Genomic DNA, 18,899 nt, shown 5'->3' on the forward strand with positions numbered 1-18,899 from the left:
CCCCGCAGGCAATGGACTTATTCCGGATTTACACGGTGGGAAATGAGAGCGGTCCACAGGTGGGGTGGCTGGGGTGGCTGCAGTTCTCTTCAGAGAATCATAGAGGATCAGGGTTGGAAGGGACCTGAGGAGGTCATTTAGTCCAACCCCCTACTCAAAGCAGTCCAATCCCCAATTTTTGCCCAGATCGCTAAATGGCCCCCTCAAGGATTGAACTCACAACCCTGGGTTTAGGGGGCCAATGCTCAAACCACTGAGCTATCCCTGACCCTTGCCCTTCTGGAGACACTCCAGGGGCTTCCATGAAGTTGCTCTCACTTTATACCAGTGTCCCTCAGGGTAGGAATGGACTCCGTGTGTCTTTGGTCTCTGCAAGAATCAATACAGTCAGTGCTTGATTTGTGCCAGAGCGGAGCCCTGGCACCTCCAGGCTTGGCAGTTCATAGCCCCAGCACCTCTGGGGCTGCATCCCTTATGCATGTAAAAATATTACTTGAGCCCCGGCCTCTAATTGCTTGAGCCTGGGCACCTCTTTCATTGTAAAGTAGAGCACTGAATACAGCGGAAACACAGGATCTGCCTTTGCTTATTCTACTCCAGCACTGACTTATACCTGGTGCTGGAGAGAGGAGCCCAAACCTCCCACCATGCACCTCACCCCTTGCACAGCACTGTACTGGGGTGGCGGACAAGGAATTCCTTCCTGGCCCTTGTCATCTGAGGCCCTGAAGCCTGTGGTTTCATGGTCCTTACTTTTAGCAAGCTTTATTTTAAATGTTATTATTGGTCATAATATTAGCCAGCCAGTTAAAGAATTCCAGCCCCAGCACTTGACTGCGACTTCCTGCAGCGGTAAATGCCAGTGGTTGACTGAACACTGCCTGGAGGGTTTCCTTTTATTTGTTCTAAATTTACCTACCGTGAATTTAGTGGGATGAGACCCCATTCTAGCAGGAAGGACCAATGGCTGATCCTCGTCTGTATCCGCCGTGTGTAGGAGGAGCTGTTTGGCTGTTCTGTTGCCGAGAGCACTCTTTGAATGGCTTTGAAAAGAATGAGTGTTCCTTGCTGGATTGGCAGCTGTTTTATCTAATCTCTGGTCTATCTACATTTCTGATGTTCCCACCAGGGCAGTACAGCATCTGGCTGCCATGGAATCAGCTCGGGAGTCTGAAATGCTCCATTAAATTACAGCCCGGGCAAGAGGAATGCCAGGTATCCCACCCTTGTGCCTAAGCGTGACCCGGAGGGCTGCTCTCTCACGGTCTGAGGATAGTTCAGCCTCCGGCCCTGTACACAGCCTGCCAGCAAGGGTGATCGTTAGTATCAATACTGGCTGTGGTTTTTGTGGTGGGAACACCAGTCCACTAAGTACCACTGAGACCTCCAATTCATTTCATGTAGACCCAGGGCCGGATTAACCTTTCGTTAAAAACATATTTGTGGGCCCCCATGGGGGCAGTGGAGCACGGTGTGGTGTTGGTCCCCAGAGCGAGGGGCCAGCCAGGGGCATGACATGGTCCGCCCAGCCCAGTGCGAGGGCACTGTTTACAAACCGGCAGTTGCCAGACGCCCAATTGTCCATGCTGCACCACACGGTGCCCTGCACAACCCCACCCCTGCCCACCGCCCCCCTGCCCACAGCCCCACCACAACTGCCCAGCACCCCACACAGAACCCCCACTGCCTAGTGCCCCAACACACAGAGATCTTCCTCACCCCCTCACAGCCCAGTAGCCCCACCCCCCCAGACCCTCAAGAGACCCACTCACCCACGCCCTGCCTCCCCGCTGCACACACCGGCCCTGCTGGGGGGCAACTGTGTCTGCCGGGCTGAGCCGCCAGTGCAGCCAGGGCTGATCCCGGGCCGGGGAATCGCTCTGACCCCTCGGGAGTGGCGAGATCAGCCAGGCTCCCTCAGGCCCCACTTGACTGGAGGGGCCCAGCCAAGGCCCCCTCCCCACCTGTTCTCCCCACAACTGGCTGAGACTGGCCAGGCTTCTGCACCAGTCCCAGGTGGCTCAGCTCCGGGGAGACAGGCGGGGCCCCACAGGTGGTGGGAAGCAGAGACTGCCCGGAGCTGGAGGGCCGGCCAGGGGGCAGAGATAAGCCGTCAGCTTGCTGGGAGGAGCAAGTGGTGGGCGGGATGGGGGGGTCTAGGGGCACAGTGCAAGCAGAGCAGGCCGGGGCCCCTTCTGAGCATGGGCCCGGCTTATGGTGCCACTGGTAGCCATTGTAAACCAGGCCCTGTGTATACCACTGAAGAGCCATCAGATGTTAGCAATTCATGATCACTACTGAACTGGGCTGGATTTGACCAGTAACTCAGTAAAAGGCTGTGTATTCTGTTACCATTTTTTTTTATTATCTAAATCAGCGTAGGCGTCATTCTCCTCTCACACGGGTGCAAAGTTTTTGTCTGTTTAAGGTAGCAGAACCATTTTGCTTTGCTTTGTGGTTTTCACCTTAAGAACATAGGAGATGCCGCTATTCTCTTAATCCAGAACATCTGATGTACCTCCCTCAATGTGTGAAAGAATTTGAGCAGTGACAATGCAGTGAAATTTAATAGCAGATTAATTCAAAAATCTGTGGATAGATTTCTCCATTTTTGAAGGGCTTGTTTACACAGAGAAATTGACCAGAATAGCTATTTTGGGATAAGCTATTCCACAATAACTATTCAGGAATGACTCCCTCTTTGGACACTTACTCCAGAATAAGGGCATCCACACAGGGAGTTATTCTAGAATAGCTATAGCGCTTGAAATTAACTCCCAGCCTTATTGCAGAATAACTCCCCTGTGTAGACAAGCCCCAAGGAAGTATAAGAATGCTAACATTAGGCAAAAGCAGTAGGTTACTATGTGCTTTGATATCACAGACTGTTCCTCAAAGTTGTGCAAGGATTAGGGAAAGCAGTATGATAAAGTAAGTCTCCTGATTGGACAGAGCGCTGACAGATAGATGCTTTGCGTACTAACAGGACATTCTACAGAATGATGATGTCTCCGTGTGATTCCCCTCCCATTCCCCCAGCATTAGGGTCATCGCTTATCCCAGTAAGATCAAACTTCTGCACTGATGTCAATAGATGGCAGCTTTTCTGATCCCACAGCATTGTTTCTCCTTTACGAGGGTTGATCCCCTTTAGTAAGTGTTTTATTGCATGCTTCTGCAAGCATCACTGTGATTAAAAGAAAGAGAGCTTGAACGGTTTCTGTACTATTTGTTCATATGGGGATTTTTGAAGCTGCCTGAGAAGCAGTATCACCACGGCACTTCCACTGACTTATGACCTTATAATTAATTTCTCTCTTACACTCTCATATGATTTATGAGTGCTCGGAGAGCATTTAATTACAGGCCTGGATTGGTACCCAGATACCATTTAAAGCTGACATGATCGCGGCAATTCATTGGAATTTCCTCTTTCCAATTTTAATGTAAGGAAAACAATTATCATCATATAAACATCTTTGTTTCGTGGTCTTGTAATCTTCTTCGTCTTGTGGCGTATAATTTCTCATCACTCATCTGAGCTGGTACTCTGTATTCTCTACAAATGTTACTTTGAGAAATGGCGTTTGCCTCTTTGAACATCCTATAAAACAGTCTTCTACAAATGGTAAATTTCAGTGCTTCAGTTCACGTAGATGTGTAATTTTAAGAGCCAGCTTGTGCCACCCTTGCTCACAGTGAGTAGTAGACTCATGGGTAGGCTCACTAAAATCACAGAGATTGCGTATGTAGTAAGGTACTGTTCAGTACGAGTGGGATAGCACAACTGGGCTCTGAGTGTATATATTTCAGCCACTGGGTGAGATCTTAATCTAGTGTAAATTTGCACAGCGCCATGGAAGTCAATAGTGGGGCTACACCAGTTTGCACCAGCTGAACATTTGGCTCTGGCATTCTACAGTTTAGGGTAGGAATTTTCCCCCTTTTATGATGCCTATGGACTAGGTCAATTATCACACAGTGTTTACAAAATATGCAAATAATTTGTACAACAGACTTATTATGGCTTATTTTCCCTTCCTTCCCATTTCAAGCAGGATGTATAACATGGTTTATGATTACCACGAAATTACTAGTGCAGGGTGCATAACGTGGTTTATGATTACCGCGAAATTACTAGTACAGGGTGCTTGCAGTAACCGAAAATTGAATTACTCACTAACTGCCCACCATTGAAGAAAACCCATGTTCAAAAGTATATTGGCCCAATTCAGATCAGCTGTGTTTGATCACATCTGTACATGATTCTATCCTTGAGCACTCTGCTGCAGTTACACATTTTTATTATGGCTGTCAAAATTAATCGCAATTAGTCACGCTGTGAAACAACAATAGAATACCATTTATTGTAAATATTTTTGGATGTTTACTACATTTTCAAAGATATTAGTTTCAATTACAACACCGAATACAAAGTGTACAGTGCTCACTTTCTATTTATTTTTTATTACAAATATTTGCACTGTAAAAAACAAAATGTATTTTTCAATTCACCTCATACAAGGACTGCAGTGCAATCTCTTTATCAGGAAAGTTGAACTTACAAATGTAGAATTATGTAAAAAAACTGCATTCAAAAATAAAACAATGTACAATTTTAGAGCCTACAAGTCCACTCGGTCCTACTTCTTGGTCAGCCAATCGCTAAGACAAACAAGGTTTGTTACAATTTGCAGGAGATAATGCTGCCTGCTTCTTGTTCACAATGTCACCTGAAAGTGAGAACAGGCATTCGCAGGGCACTATTGTAGTTGGTGTCGCAAGATATTTACATGCCAGATGTGCTAAAGATTCATATGTCCCTTGATGCTTCAACCACCATTCCAGAGGACGTGCGTCCATGCTGATGATGGGTTCTGCTCGATAACGATCCAAAGCGGTGTGGACCGACGCATGTTCATTTTCATCATCATGAGTCACTACCTGCAGAAGGTTGATTTTCTTTTTTGGTAGTTTGTGTTCTCTAGTTTCTGCATCAGAGTGTTGCTCTTTTAAGACTTCTAAAAGCAAGCTCCACACCTCATCCCTCTCAGATTTTGGAAGGCACTTCAGATTCTTAAACCTTGGTTCCAGTGCTGTAGCTATTTTTAGAAATCTCACATCGATACCTTCTTTGTGTTTTGTCAAATCTTCTGTGAGTGTTCTTAAAACAAACGTGCTGGGTCTCAGAGTAGGAGCCGTATTAGTCTGTATCTGCAAAAAGAACAGGAGGACTTGTGGCACCTTAGAGACTAACAAATTTATTTGAGCATAAGCTTTTGTGGGCTACAGCCCACTTCATTGGATGCATAGAATGGAACATATAGTAAGAAGATAGATATATATATATATATATATATATATATATATACACACATACATATAGAGAACATGAGAAGGTGGAGTAAGAGGCTAATTCATTAAGATGAGCTATTATCAGCAGGAGAAAAAAACTTTTGGAGTGATAATCAAGATGGCCCATTTAGACAGTTGACATGAAGGCGTGAGGATACTTAACATGGGGCAATAGATTCAGTATGTGCTGGGTCATCATCCGAGACTATGATAACATGAAATATATGCAGACTGCGGGTAAAATAGAGCAGGAGACATACAATTCCCCCCCCCGCCCAGGAGTACAGTCACAAAGTTAATTTTTAATTTAATTTAATTTTTTTTAATGAGCATCATCAGCATGGAAGCATGTCCTCTGGAATGGTGGCCGAAGCATGAAGGGGCATACGAATGTTTAGCATATCTGGCACGTAAACACCTTGCAACGCCAGCCACAAAAGTGTCGCGCGAACGCCTGGTGACGTAAATAAGAAGCAGGCAGCAGTATCTCCCGTTAATGTAAACAAACTTGTCTGTCTTAGCGATTGGCAGAATAAGTAGGAGGACTGAGTGGACGTGTAGGTTCTAAAGTTTTACACTGTTTTGGTTTTGAGTGCAGTTATGTAACCAAAAAAAATCTGCCCTTGTAAGTTACACTTTCACGATAAAGAGATTGCACTTCAGTACTTGTGTGAGGTGAATTGCAAAATACTATTTCTTTTGTTTATCATTTTTACAGTGCAAATATTTGTGATAAATAATAATATAAAGTGAGCGCTGTGCACTTTGTATTCTGTAATTGAAATCAATATTGAAAATGTAGAAAAGCACCCAAAAATATTTAATAAATTTCAGTTGGTATTCTATTGTTATAAGTGCGATTCATCGTGACTAATTTTTTTAATTGCAATTCATTTTTTTGAGTTAATCGTGTGAGTTAACTGTGATTACTTGACAACCCTAATTTTTATCTTTGGTCACTGTGTCTTTCAGACAGCTCAACAGACAGCCTATCCATGAAAAATCCAAAGGTATGGACCAGCCTTCAGACAGGGTTTGTTTTATTGGTTTATTTATCATTGATGTCATAGAGGATTTGGAGATGAGGAAACACCTTCTCTAACTTGTAAAGATAATGCAGTGAATGCAGTGAGGACAAAGCTATTTGACCACAGGGTTTTGTTTGGTTTTGGTTGGTTGGGTTTTTTTCACTGCCTTAGCACAGCTGCAGGCGGAGTGTAAACCTAAAAATAAACTAAAAAGAAATTCCTAGTCAACCCACAAAATCATAGACAATAGAGACAGAAAAGGCTTCTTAGATTAGCCAGGTCACACTTGATTGCTTTGTACAGGACATTTTCTAGAGCACAGTGCTGTCCAGTTTTAAAAAATCTCCACCCTTTTTCCTTGGGAGACTATTTTACAGCCTATTCACGGATAGGGAGCTTTTCTTGAAATTCAGTCTTTCTTAATTTCATCCCATTCCTCCTAGTTGTATCTCTTTTCCCCACAGTGTATGATTCCTCTCCTTCCCTGGGGTCTACACCTTTCAGATAGTTGTAGCCTGTTTTCATGCCCTTCTGCCTTTATTTGTTGCTTAGCTGTACATATTTCTTCTATTACTGTAGTGCCTAGATTGCTTAAGCAAGGTCAAAGCCCCCTGGTGTTTAGTGCTGGGCATGTACCTACTAAGAGGCAGTCCCTGTCCCAAATTGCTTCTAATCTAAAGAGACCAGACAGACAAACCCTAGAAAGGGGAAGTGATTTGCCCAAGGTCACCCAGCAGATCAGTGGCAGAGCTGGGAATAGGATGCAGGTCTCTGCTTCCCAGTCCAATGCTCTAGCCACCGGATTATGCTGCCTCTCACCATGAGTCTTTTTTAAAATCTTTTCTCATAAATTAACCCAGCCTTCCCACCACAGCCCCCTGCATTTTCATTGCTCTTCTCTGAACTCTTTCCAGTTTGCCAATATCAACCTGAAAATGTGATGTCCACACCTTGGGCCTGACCCAAAGTCCAGGGAAGGCCTTTCTATTGACCTCAGTGGGCTTTAGATCATAGATTCATAGACTTTAAGGTCAGAAGGGACCATTATGATCATCTAGTCTGACCTCCTGCTCAACGCAGGCCACCGAATCTCACCCACCTACTCCTGCGATAAACCTCTCACCTATGTCTGAGCTATTGAAGTCCTCAAATTGTGGTTTAAAGACTTCAAGGTGCAGAGAATCCTCCAGCAAGTGACCCGTGCCCCGTGCTACAGAGGAAGGTGAAAAACCCCCAGGGCCTCTTCCAATCTGCCCTAGAGGAAAATTCCTTCCCGACCCCAAATATGGCGATCAGCTGAACCCTGAGCATGTGGGCTAGACTCACCAGCCAGATACTCATGCTCTTGATGCGTCTTTCATAGGGTTACCAGACAGCAACTGTGAAAAATCAGGACACGGGGGGGTGGGGGGGGCAATAGGCTCCTATATAAGACAAAGCCCCAAACATCGGAACTGTCCCTATAAAATCGGGACATCTGGTCACCCTCTCAGGAAAGATACATCTTAACCTCAGGAAGATACAACCACATGCAAATATTCTGACTGGTCTATTCCTGCTGATAACACTATGTACGTAGATACTGTCTGCCACTTGGGTGCAGCCCTTGAATTTGTGACTAGTAGCCAGTATAACCCTCGGGTCTGCTCCTGCCTCAGTGAAATCAATGGGAGCTTTGTCACAGTCTGCAATGGGGTTAATCCTGTCATCCATTTGGGGGTTTTCCTGTAGAGACTCAATCTCTAGTTGGTGCCTACAGTAAGTGCTTTGGGGTGACCAGATAGCAAGTGTGAAAAATCGTGACGGGGGTGGGGGTAATAGGCGCCTATATAAGACAAAGCCCCTAATATAGGGATGGTCCTTATAAAATTGGGACCTCTGGTCACCCTAAAGTGCCTTGACAGGCATGTTCCGATCATTTTTGCAGTTCTCTGTCTAATGACTGACACAAATTTTATTTTTAACAACAAGCAAATAAAATGGCTCCATTAAACGAGTGACGGCATTTGTGCCTGCTGATCACAGAGAGCAGCGCTGTGACTGGGCGGGGCAGCCCAGAGAGTGACATTGACCTCAGGGGAGAAAAATGATAGCAGCAGAGCCGCCAAAGGGATTTGCAACGACTTAAAGGATCTTTGCTTGGTGGAACTGGCTTCTCCAGTTTGTGCTGCGTGGCCTTCAGCACAGCTGACAGCACTGGCTATGGCTTTCCTCACCTAGCTTGGGTACTTCTCCTTTGCTTGTAAACTGAACAGCTGGCTCGGATATTGACAAAGGCGACTCTGGGACGTTGATGATGTTCCGTATGGAATCCTACCGGGCTGCCCTCACAAGGAGGCAGATGATAACTTGAGCCTGCACTCAACTTGATCCAGGGCCTTGGCCTCAGCAGCACTCAGTGGGGATTTCCTCTGCCACCTAAACTGAGGCCTGGATAGCGAATACGTGATGTATTTGCTGAGCAGCCCTTTATCCAGTGCCTCTGCTGAATCTGCTGAACTGCTCCATTAGAGTAAATACTCAGCTCTGAGCCAGGATGGTGACATAAGAACGGCCATACTGGGTCTGACCAAAGGTCCATCTAGCCCAGTATCCTGTCTTCTGACAGTGGCCAATGCCAGGTGCTTCAGAGGGAATGAACAGAACAGATAATCATCAAGTGATCCATCCCCTGTCACCCATTCCCAGCTTCTGGCAAACAGAGGCTAGGGACACCATCCCTGCCCAACCTGACTAATAGCCATTGATGGACCTATCCTCCATGAACGTATCTAGTTCTTTTTTGAACCCTATTATGGTCTTGGGCTTCACAACATCCTCTGGCAACGAGTTCCTCAGTCTGACTGTGCGTTGTGTGAAGAAATACTTCCTTTTGTTTGTTTTAAACCTGCTGCCCATTAATTTCATGTGGTGGCCCCTGGTTCCTGTGTTATGAGAAGGAGTAAATAACACTTCCTGATTTACGTTCTCCACATCAGTCATGATTTTATAGACCTCTGTCATATCCCCCCTTAGTCGCCTCTTTTCCAAGCTGAACAGTCTCAGCCTTATTAATCTCTCCTCATATGGCAGCCGTTCCAAACCCCTCATCGTTTTGTTGCCCTTTTCTGAACCTTTTCCAATTCCAATATATCTTTTTTGAGATGGGGCGACCACATCTGCACGCAGTATTCAAGGTGTGGGCGTACCATGGATTTATATAGCGGCAACATGATATTTTCTGTCTTCTTATCTATCCCTTTCCTAATGATTCCCAGCATTCTGTTCGCTTTTTTGACTGCCACTGCACGTGGAGTGGGTGTTTTCAGAGAACTATCCCCAGTGACTCCAAGATCTCTCTCTTGAGCGGTAACAGCTCATTTAGGCCCCATCATTTTCTACTTGTAGTTGGGATTCTGTTTTCCAATGTGCATTACTTTGCACTTTGTGACACTACCATTGGCGTTGAAGTGAGTGAGGGAATCAAGGGAAGGAGAGGGGAAGTAGGAAAGTTTGGAGCTTTTGGAGACTACAGACAGTTCTGAGGCCCTTAAATCCTGGGCCTAGCCCTATACACCCCACCCCACCCCCAATTTTGGGGTAACTAAATAACGTACATTATATAAAGAGTTGGGTCAGTCTCTGTGCACTCTAGGCGGAGCCTGGCTAATCTGACTCAGGGAAGAGTCCCTATGAAGCCATCGGCATTCTCACCTGAGTCAGGACAGCAGCCTGCCCTATGTGGACAGTGGAATGTACACTATAGTCTGGCCATTGATGTATACTGGTGTGTTTAAAGCTCTGGGGAAGGGTGGGCTTTCTGTATCCACACTCTGGCTAGCCATGACCCTCACATCTTATGCCCAGGTAGGGGGTAGACATTAGTAGCTTTATGTGCTTTTAAGACATTATGTGCTTTATCTCTGGCTGTCCAATAACCCAGAATGAGCATCCTAATCTTTACTGGACATCATAAAAATGATGACTATGTAATGACAAGTGGAGGAATAAACAACATTCACCTGAAACTCCAGGATCCAGACAGCTTAGCCAACATATGCATTAGCAGGAAATGAAATCTATGTGCATATTGTATTTGTTTTGCCTGGTAACTAGTAGCTAGGCACTGGAGCAGACTCAACCAATTAGTGGAATTCCCCCATCCAGGAGAATTATAGGACACTCCTAACGTTGTTATAATTACCATTAATCATTTCTATTTTGGTAGCATCTAAAGGCCTCAATTAGGACTGGGGCCCCAGTGTGCGAGGCATTGTCACACACAGGTAAAGAGATGTCCCTGCCCTAGAAAGCTTCTAAATCGGTGTGTCCACTTCATCACCATTGTCACAATGCCAGCTGGCACCTCTGTGGCCCACAGCCAGCTGCTCTACCATCTGAGCAAAGAAGTGGCTCACCGCCTGGCTAAGTCACATGGAGCGGTGCAAGGTGGGTATCTATCTTACTCTCTCCCTGATAGGTACCATACATATGTGTGTCCATATCACACGCTCACATACGGACTCCATGATCTGTTTGAGTAAACAGTTTCCAGCTCTGCATTTTTCCCCTGACAGCTCAATGTAAGGTTTGTTATTTATTCTCTCTATAGCCAGAACCCCACACTACAGCGGTAATGGGAGAGCAAGAGTGGCACCTGTCATCGCCTTCCAGCCATCCCGCAGGCAGGGCATAGCCTGTGGCAGTAGCCTCGCCAGAGACACAGTAGCTAAGACATCAGCCAGTCAGGCTCTGGCCTGGCCCTAAGCATGCCCCGTGAGAAAAAGCCACAAACACCTCAGGAGGTGGAGAGCCGGGAAGGCCACAGCCAGTTTCATCACCCATGGAAACCAGCTGCCTGAGGCACCGATCTCCCTTCTCCCACCCTTTGCACACAGAGATGCTGCCAGCTACCAGGAAAGAGGAAATAGGTCAAAGGTATTTGGCCAGATCCTCTCCCCCAGCCCTCAGTCCTGGAAAGGGAGCCAAATCCTTCCCTCTAAGCAGGGTTTGGGAGGGAGAGCTGGCCAAACACAGCCTGTTCTGCCCTCCCAGGGGCAGGTTCCGGAGCTGCCCTGGCAGGGAGCAGAGTGCGTCTACTGGCCTGTGGGGACGGGCTGGCTAAGGCTGCCCTGCAGTGCTGCTTGTTAGCTATAAGGGTGTGATAACATGGCAATAAAAGACCCGCGGCAGGCCCAGGTCAGCTGACTCTGGCTTGTGGGGCTTGGGCTGGGGGAGGCTGTAAAATTGCTGTGTAGATGCATGGATTCGGGCGGAAGCCCACACTCTGGGACCGTGCAAGGCGGGAGGGTTACAGGGTAGATGTTCTGGCACTGCAGCCCAGACTCTGGGATCCTCCCACCTCGCAGGGTCCTAGAGTCCAGGCTCCAGCCCAAGCCAGAACGTCTACACTGCAGTTAAACAGCCCCTTAGCCTGAGCCCCGTGAACCTGAGTCAGCTGGCATGGACCAGACGCCGGTGCTTTACTGCAGTGCAGACATACCTTAAGAAGCCTCTGGTGGGGGCTCTCCCTTGGTGGTTTCTCCAGAAGACCCGCTGTCCCCAGCAGCCAGGCTTGCTTCCTGCAGCTGCCTCACCGCTGCTCTCATAGGAGAGCTTTCGGGGGCCTCTTTGGATGCTCCAGCAGGGGACAGAGCTTATTCCTGAATGAGGACGAGGAGGGGGGGCTACCAGGGCCTCTTTCGAAAGCCCATGTAATTAAAGAAAGAGAGAGAGACACCTCCTGCCCCATGTTGGGGCTACAACATCCCATGGCCTGCAGGGTTTTTTCCCCTATGTCAGTGATACACCAGCTCTTTGAACATGGCGACCGTTGTTTTTAACTAGCCGACAGTATTAGAAACTTGTGTTTCATTGGACTTGGCTTAGCCGTTGAACTGAGACTGTCGCTAATCCAGGATAGACAGCCTATGCTGTACACTCCTGAAGGCAGGGACTGTGTTCTTCATACATATGGAAGGCACCGGGTGTGGTGCTGTGAAAAACCACAGAAGGAGATCAAACGAACATGAAGAATGGGGGACGGGACTGTGGAATCCAATCACTGTCAAATCTGCAAACCTAAATCCAACATTTAGGTTCCTAAATGAAAGTGGCCTGATTTCTAGAGGCACTGATGAACCCTGCTCTCACCACCGAGAACTTCGGTGTGGGCTCTGTGTCCCTGAACATTGGGTCATTTTTATCTAGGAGGCTAAATATGGGATTTAGAGGCCTAACTTTAGGCACCCAGGTTACAAACGTTTGGCCCTTTACTTCAACAGAAGTCCTGCACATGTGTCTGAGAGCAGAGCTTGTCCCTTCATATGTAATGTACACCCGGTCCAACTCCACACCCATATTAATCTATCCTGCTCGAGACACACATCACTGAACACACATGCAACTCCCGTGCAAAATCAAAACAAAACCCTTGGACTTAGTACAGGAGATTGGCCAGGACAAATCAGGTATTTGCCAGTCTTTAAATCCTGCAGCACGCTTTGTAACAGAGGGCTCGTCTCCCAGACCCACCTCATCTCCCATCACTTCCTCTGCTTGGGTCTCGGAATATTCCATTCTGTGGAGCACCAGCTAGCGCTCCATGAATGGCTGGTGTTCTTCAGGCCTCAGTATACAACACTTATTTCTTATCCTTCCAAATGCATGGTTTTAATGGGCACAGAGGTTTAATGCACTTAAAATAAGTTCTTTAAGGAAATCTGTTAATTTTAATCTGATGCAAGGCAGTCCAAATTGCAACATTCCTTTGGTTATGTTGGGGCATCATTTGATTACAATATGCATCAGCCATATCACATACCATCTGAATTGCCATCCGTCTTACAAACATTGGAAGCATCCTTTATGTGGATCTTTGGGTAATGGGCTTCTACTGTTTACACAGTTTTTGTAAACAGGATATTAACAAATCGTATATATCCTCTTGGAAATTTCATCAGCTGTGAATCTGCAGCTTCAGAATAGATTAGCTTAAACACGCTAGTTTGTTACTTGTCTCGATTTATTAAGAATCTGCTGGTAAAGTTGCACAATCACTGCTAACAATGACATCTGCCTCCAGTTTTACGTATTTCAGCATTTTAATTCATGAATTGGAAAGGTTACATCTCATGTGAGTCAGAGGGACTTTACAATGGTGCATGGGGACTATAAATCATGGCTTTATTAGTAAGCTGGGGACTATAACTCGTGGCTTTAGTAATTAACAGAAGTAATAAGTTATTGCTACCCTCATTTTTCAAGGGTTTGCACAGTTGTAGTGCATTTCTGATCATCTTCGCCTACAGAAAACAGCCTGAATCATGCTCGTGCGGAGTTTGCTTTAGTACATCTTGCCCCGAGACTTTACTTGGAGATTATAAAGGTTCTCTTCCACACATATATGAAAGGAATTCCTATTAACTCATTGCCTTATAAGAATTTGCTAAGACTTTTCTAAACCATTGATGAATGGGAGTTGATTGGGGTGGATCACCATTTAGCGGCACATAAACACAACATTCATCTGCAATAAATTTTAGAATACTTCTTAGCAAAGTGTCAGCACATTCCGTTGTGTTCCATCATCCTGTACCATGACATGACAGCTCATCATGACAAATGAGAGGTGAAACGTTTCTTTGGGACTGAATACCTAGTGTTGGTCCAATAAAAGATATTACCTCACCCACCTTGTCTCTCTAATACCAAGTGTATTATCTCATATAAAACAGAACACAGTCAACCTGGATTTTCAGCAATTACTTACAAGATTGGTACTCCCCTGTGTAGTTCCAAATGATGGGCATTTTTTGCCTACATGCATAGGGAATCTCCAGTTTGGAAAGGAATACAAATGCTTTAACAGAGCCACTGACTGAAGAATAGTCGACAGAGAAGAATTAACCATACAAAGCTCTGCTACTCCTAATTCCCTTCTGCAGGGATCACTGTGAGCGTGTTAGCACTTGGTAGCTTCACAATACACTACTAGCTCAGAGGAAAATCACCAAATCCTAGGCAGTACGTGGGGTTCTCAATAAGCACTGACCAACATGTTTAATGGGAACGAAGTCTTAAGTACAACTGGCAGAAAGAAAAGGGTGGAGAAACCCTGGTTGAAAGCCTGCAAATTTGCAAATTCAAGAACAAATCTGCAGCCCCTTTGTCTTAAATGGGAGCTGGATGTGCACATCTGTGCGCAGAATTTGGCCCGGGCAGCCAGGTGCAGTTGAAGTTACACAGAGCAAGTTCTTAACAAAACCCCGAGGGGAACGTGCCAGAGGCACATGTACTGGGCTAACCTTGTCCCTTGGGGCTCCAGCCTGAAGCCATCTCTCCCTTGGTGGGCAGACCAGGGCTTTACCCATATCCTGGTGTAGCCCACGGTCTAATTGGGGCCCCCTCTCCATTGTCTCCCCTCCAGCTTAATGTGATAGTGGTCTCATGTGCTTCACTAGCCGGCCTCAACCTCTGGGGGACAGACCACCCAATCTCCCACCACAGGTGCCCACACAGAGACACTCTACTAAGGTCCACAACTCCTTCCAGTCTGACCCTTCCCTGCGGCCCAATCCACAGCCAAGGTTCCACTGCCCCAGGTCCTGCTCATGCTGAAGAGGGCCGAATTCACTGGCTTTGCCCTTGAAGGGAAACCTGGAGGACTGGCTCCTGCAAAAGGCCCCTCTGCAGTGGTTGTGTCTTGGCAGGGCCACTGTTCTGTCCCCCACCCTTGCATCAGCTCTTGCTGCTCTGAGCGGGCTGCTCTCCATCTCTGCGGAGGCCTTCCTGCCCTGTCCCTTTATATTCCACTCACCCAGTCACGCACCATGCAGAAGGAGACTGCTGGTCCTTCTAGCTCCACAGGTGGTCGGCAGTAGCCTCCTTTGGCTTCTGTCTGGGCCTGCTCCCATAGCTGGCCCCTTTCTTTCCCCTTCTAGCTGCTGAACTGCTTATCTCCCCATCACATCTCTTCCCTCCAGGGGCTTTTCCTACCAGTCCCCATGCTGCTTCCCCCTGCCTCTCCGTTCCTTCCCCTCTCCATGGCAGCTACCTGCAGTCACTGCTCTCTGCACAGCTCCACACTACAGCTGCCCTAGGCCCTCATAACCCTGTGGTGATGATGGGGCCATGTAAGTGCCTAGATAGACATAGGCTTCTCCCTGGACACTGGTTGTTCTGGGCCCTATGGCACATGCTTCTGATCCTAGATAAGATGGGAATGGCGAACTGATCCTGCCTGACACCTGTTTCTGCACCCAAGAAGGATGGCTTTCCTTGGAACTAGCAGCTTAGGGTATGTCTACACTGCATTGTAAACCCAGGTTTACGGGACACTTGTTTCCAAGCCCACGTTTAAGCATCTGCACTGCATTGTAAAACCAGGTTTAGACTTCCTGGACCAGCTAATGCATCCTTACTGCACTAGGCAGACCTTCTGACTTGGGTCTGTGGCTTGAGCTGTGTCCACACTGCAAAAAGACAGGGCTTGGACCAGAGTCACAGCAGGACTCGGACTCAAGCCCCTCCCCCAGTGGGGGTTCTAGAACCCGGGTCCCAAGGTCCTAACCTGAATCAGACTAATTTGTGTGTGGATGGAAGGGGGCTTAGAGTACAGTGCAGCCCTACCTGTAAGGCCTTTGGAGGTGTCCGCCACCCACCTACTCCTCTACTGGCTTGGATCATGGACCTCTACATCTCTGCCCCTGGAATGAAGTATGCTCTTCCAGGGGATTCAGCAGTGACCCTGGCCATTCTCTGCGTGCAAGGAAGTGCCTGGCAGCGCTCCGTAAGGTAAAGCCCTCCAGACACACAGCCAGCCATAGGCAAAGGTGGGAATTTTAGGAACAGCACTTTTCTTTGGTGATATTTTCGCTCCAGAGCTGCTAACATGCAGCAGCAGACCCCAAGCATGTTGAGCTGCCTTGGCTACCAGAGCTGGGTGAAAAACGAAAGGATCGGTTTGGCAAAATATTGGAGCTTTCAAAATTGGATGCATTTTGAAGTGTTCAAAATAGACCTGTTTCTGGCTTTTTGCCACATTTTTAGGGTTTGCTTTTTTTTTTTTAATATTGAAAATATTATCGAAACGGTTATGGACCTTTTTGTTTGCTGAAAGTTTTCACGCGCTAGCTTTTTCCCTGATGGTTTCGCTCAAAACATCAAAAGGCACATTTTGTGAAAAGATGGTTGTTGACAGCCTTTCCCCCAAAAGAATCCCTACAAAAGAAGGCCATTTTTCGACGAAAATAAAACCAGTTTGAAACATTTCAGACAGTTCTAGTCTAGACCAGCACAGTGATATCAACTTTGAGTGGCTGGAGAGCCCAGCCAATAGACCTGTCCATAAGAGCCAGGAAGTCATCAGGACATTTCTCTGCATTCTGCTGTGAAACATCAGTGGTGACATTGCATCACCAAGGTACCTCATCACCAGAGCTTCTTTGAGTCTCCATCATTCCTTTCAGTGCCAGCTCTTTCTCGCTCTCCTTTCAACTCCCCGCTGATGGGGCTGTTTCTCCTCTTCCTTTCCTTTCTCTTTCCCCCAGCTCTGCTTGCAGAAAGGATCACCACGGCTCCTTTTCACTGCACCACCAGGCCAGTTTTCTGGTGCTCCCAGCACTACCGTGGATGTAGCAGACCAGTGTGGGGATTGTGCTTACGAGCAGCACTCTTCTCAGCCCGGGCAAGATCCAGACAGAGCAAGACAAACGCTGTTCAGATCCAGGGTCTGCGAAAGTGTGATCCGGAAGGCCCATGCTTGGTGCAAGAGCTGTCGGCTGAGTACCATTCCATCCTGAAGGAAAACAGGAATGCATGCCACATTTTAAGCTTGTTTCCCAGTGCAACCCCCACAGCGGAGTTGTTACCATAACACTGGCCCCGCTGTTCCTTTTCTCCATTCTGTCACATGGAAGGAGAGGAAAGATAGCTCCCATATTCTCAGAGCCACAGGTGCTGAGTTTTTATTCTTCCTGGTGGGTACTCCACCTCTGCTCTGCCTTGAGGCCCCGCCCCCACTCCACCCCTCCCCGAGGCCCTGCCCTCACTCCACCTCTTCCTGCCCCTCCCCCTCCTTGGTGGCCCCACCCTTGCTCCTCTCCTGCTCTGCCCAGCCCTCGCTGCTCTCTGCCCTCCCGCGAGCACCTCCTGCCAGCCATCAAAGAGCTGATCGGCAGCCCTGCTGAACAGCTGTGGCTGGTGGGTGCTGAGCACCCTCTATTGTTTTCCATGGTGCTTGAGCCCTGGAGCACCACGGAGTTGGCGCCTATGCTCAGAACAACTGTGGATATGTTTGACTCCTCATGTAAGTTAGAGCAGCCTCGGGGGGACCCTAACTTACAATCTAGCTGTCTATAGGCCCTGTGGGCATCTGAGACTGTGGCCACAACCTCTCCGCACTTCCTGTGCTGGAGGATGGGAATGGGGGTTGGTGTAGAGTCATGCCAGCAGTCCCGTACTGCCTGAGGGGCTACCATAGGCAGGGGATATGTCAATGCTCTTGACCCTCCTGCAGCGCAACTGAAATGCACAGTCCACTGCATCTGACGGTGATTCGCTTTTAAAGGGAATAATTGTATCTTTTTCTTTCTCAGAACTGAGGTGAAAACACTGGTCAGACCCAAAGCATTATGCTGGCACTAGTTTTGCTCAGGAAAACTCATTGCATATTGTCCTTCTACGCTGCACACGGCTTCACAGGGTATATTTCCAGCTTCCTTCTCAGGTGCAGCAGGAGGAAACTGTACCATCGCACCCACGATTGAGCGAGAGCCAAGGAATAACATAACCAAACACCCTCAGGGAGCTATGTGAGGTATTTAAGACATAAAGGTTGCTTGCTTTTCCCTCACAAGGCAAAGCGACAGATAAACAAAGCTCTCTGTTCAAATAATGCTCACAGGACTGACGCAAGCCCGCAAAAGAAAGGAAATCAAGGCTTAAACTGCATTCTTAATTAAGCACACTGCAGGGATGCGCAACCCGGACAAAGGAATGTGTCCCACCAACCCAAAATGCTCAGCTCTGTTTGAGACTTGCAGTAGCCCAGCCTGTCAATGGAAACATTGGGTCTGTGCATGCTGCTCTGGACTTCGGCAAGAGGACTCCAGAGTTTCACCCCAGCCTTCCAGCCAAGCAGGAGTTGCTGGATTTAGCCTCTCCAGCACATGATCCGGGGGGCAGACACTGCTCACTGTACATTGTGTGCTGACGGAGGGCGGGAGCAATTTGTTTTACTGCTTACACCAAAAGCCTCTGTTAGTGAGTGTTGTGAAAGTTCCTCAGGCAAACATTAACCTAAAACCACCCAATGACATTCCTACCACTCGGAAACGCCCCCTGTTGTTTGGTGATGGTGGCGGTGGTGAGTGATGTAGTATGACCAGACAGCAAGTGTGAAAAATCGGGACAGGGGTTGGGGGGTAATAGGAGCCTATATAAGAAAAAGACCCCAAAATCGGGACTGTCCCTATAAAATCAGGACATCTGGTCACCCTAGAGTGATGTGAGTTGCAAAGGGAGCGAGCCAGGTAC

The sequence above is a fragment of the Natator depressus genome, chromosome 4 (assembly GCF_965152275.1).
Source record: "Natator depressus isolate rNatDep1 chromosome 4, rNatDep2.hap1, whole genome shotgun sequence".
NCBI lineage: Eukaryota > Metazoa > Chordata > Testudines > Cheloniidae > Natator > Natator depressus.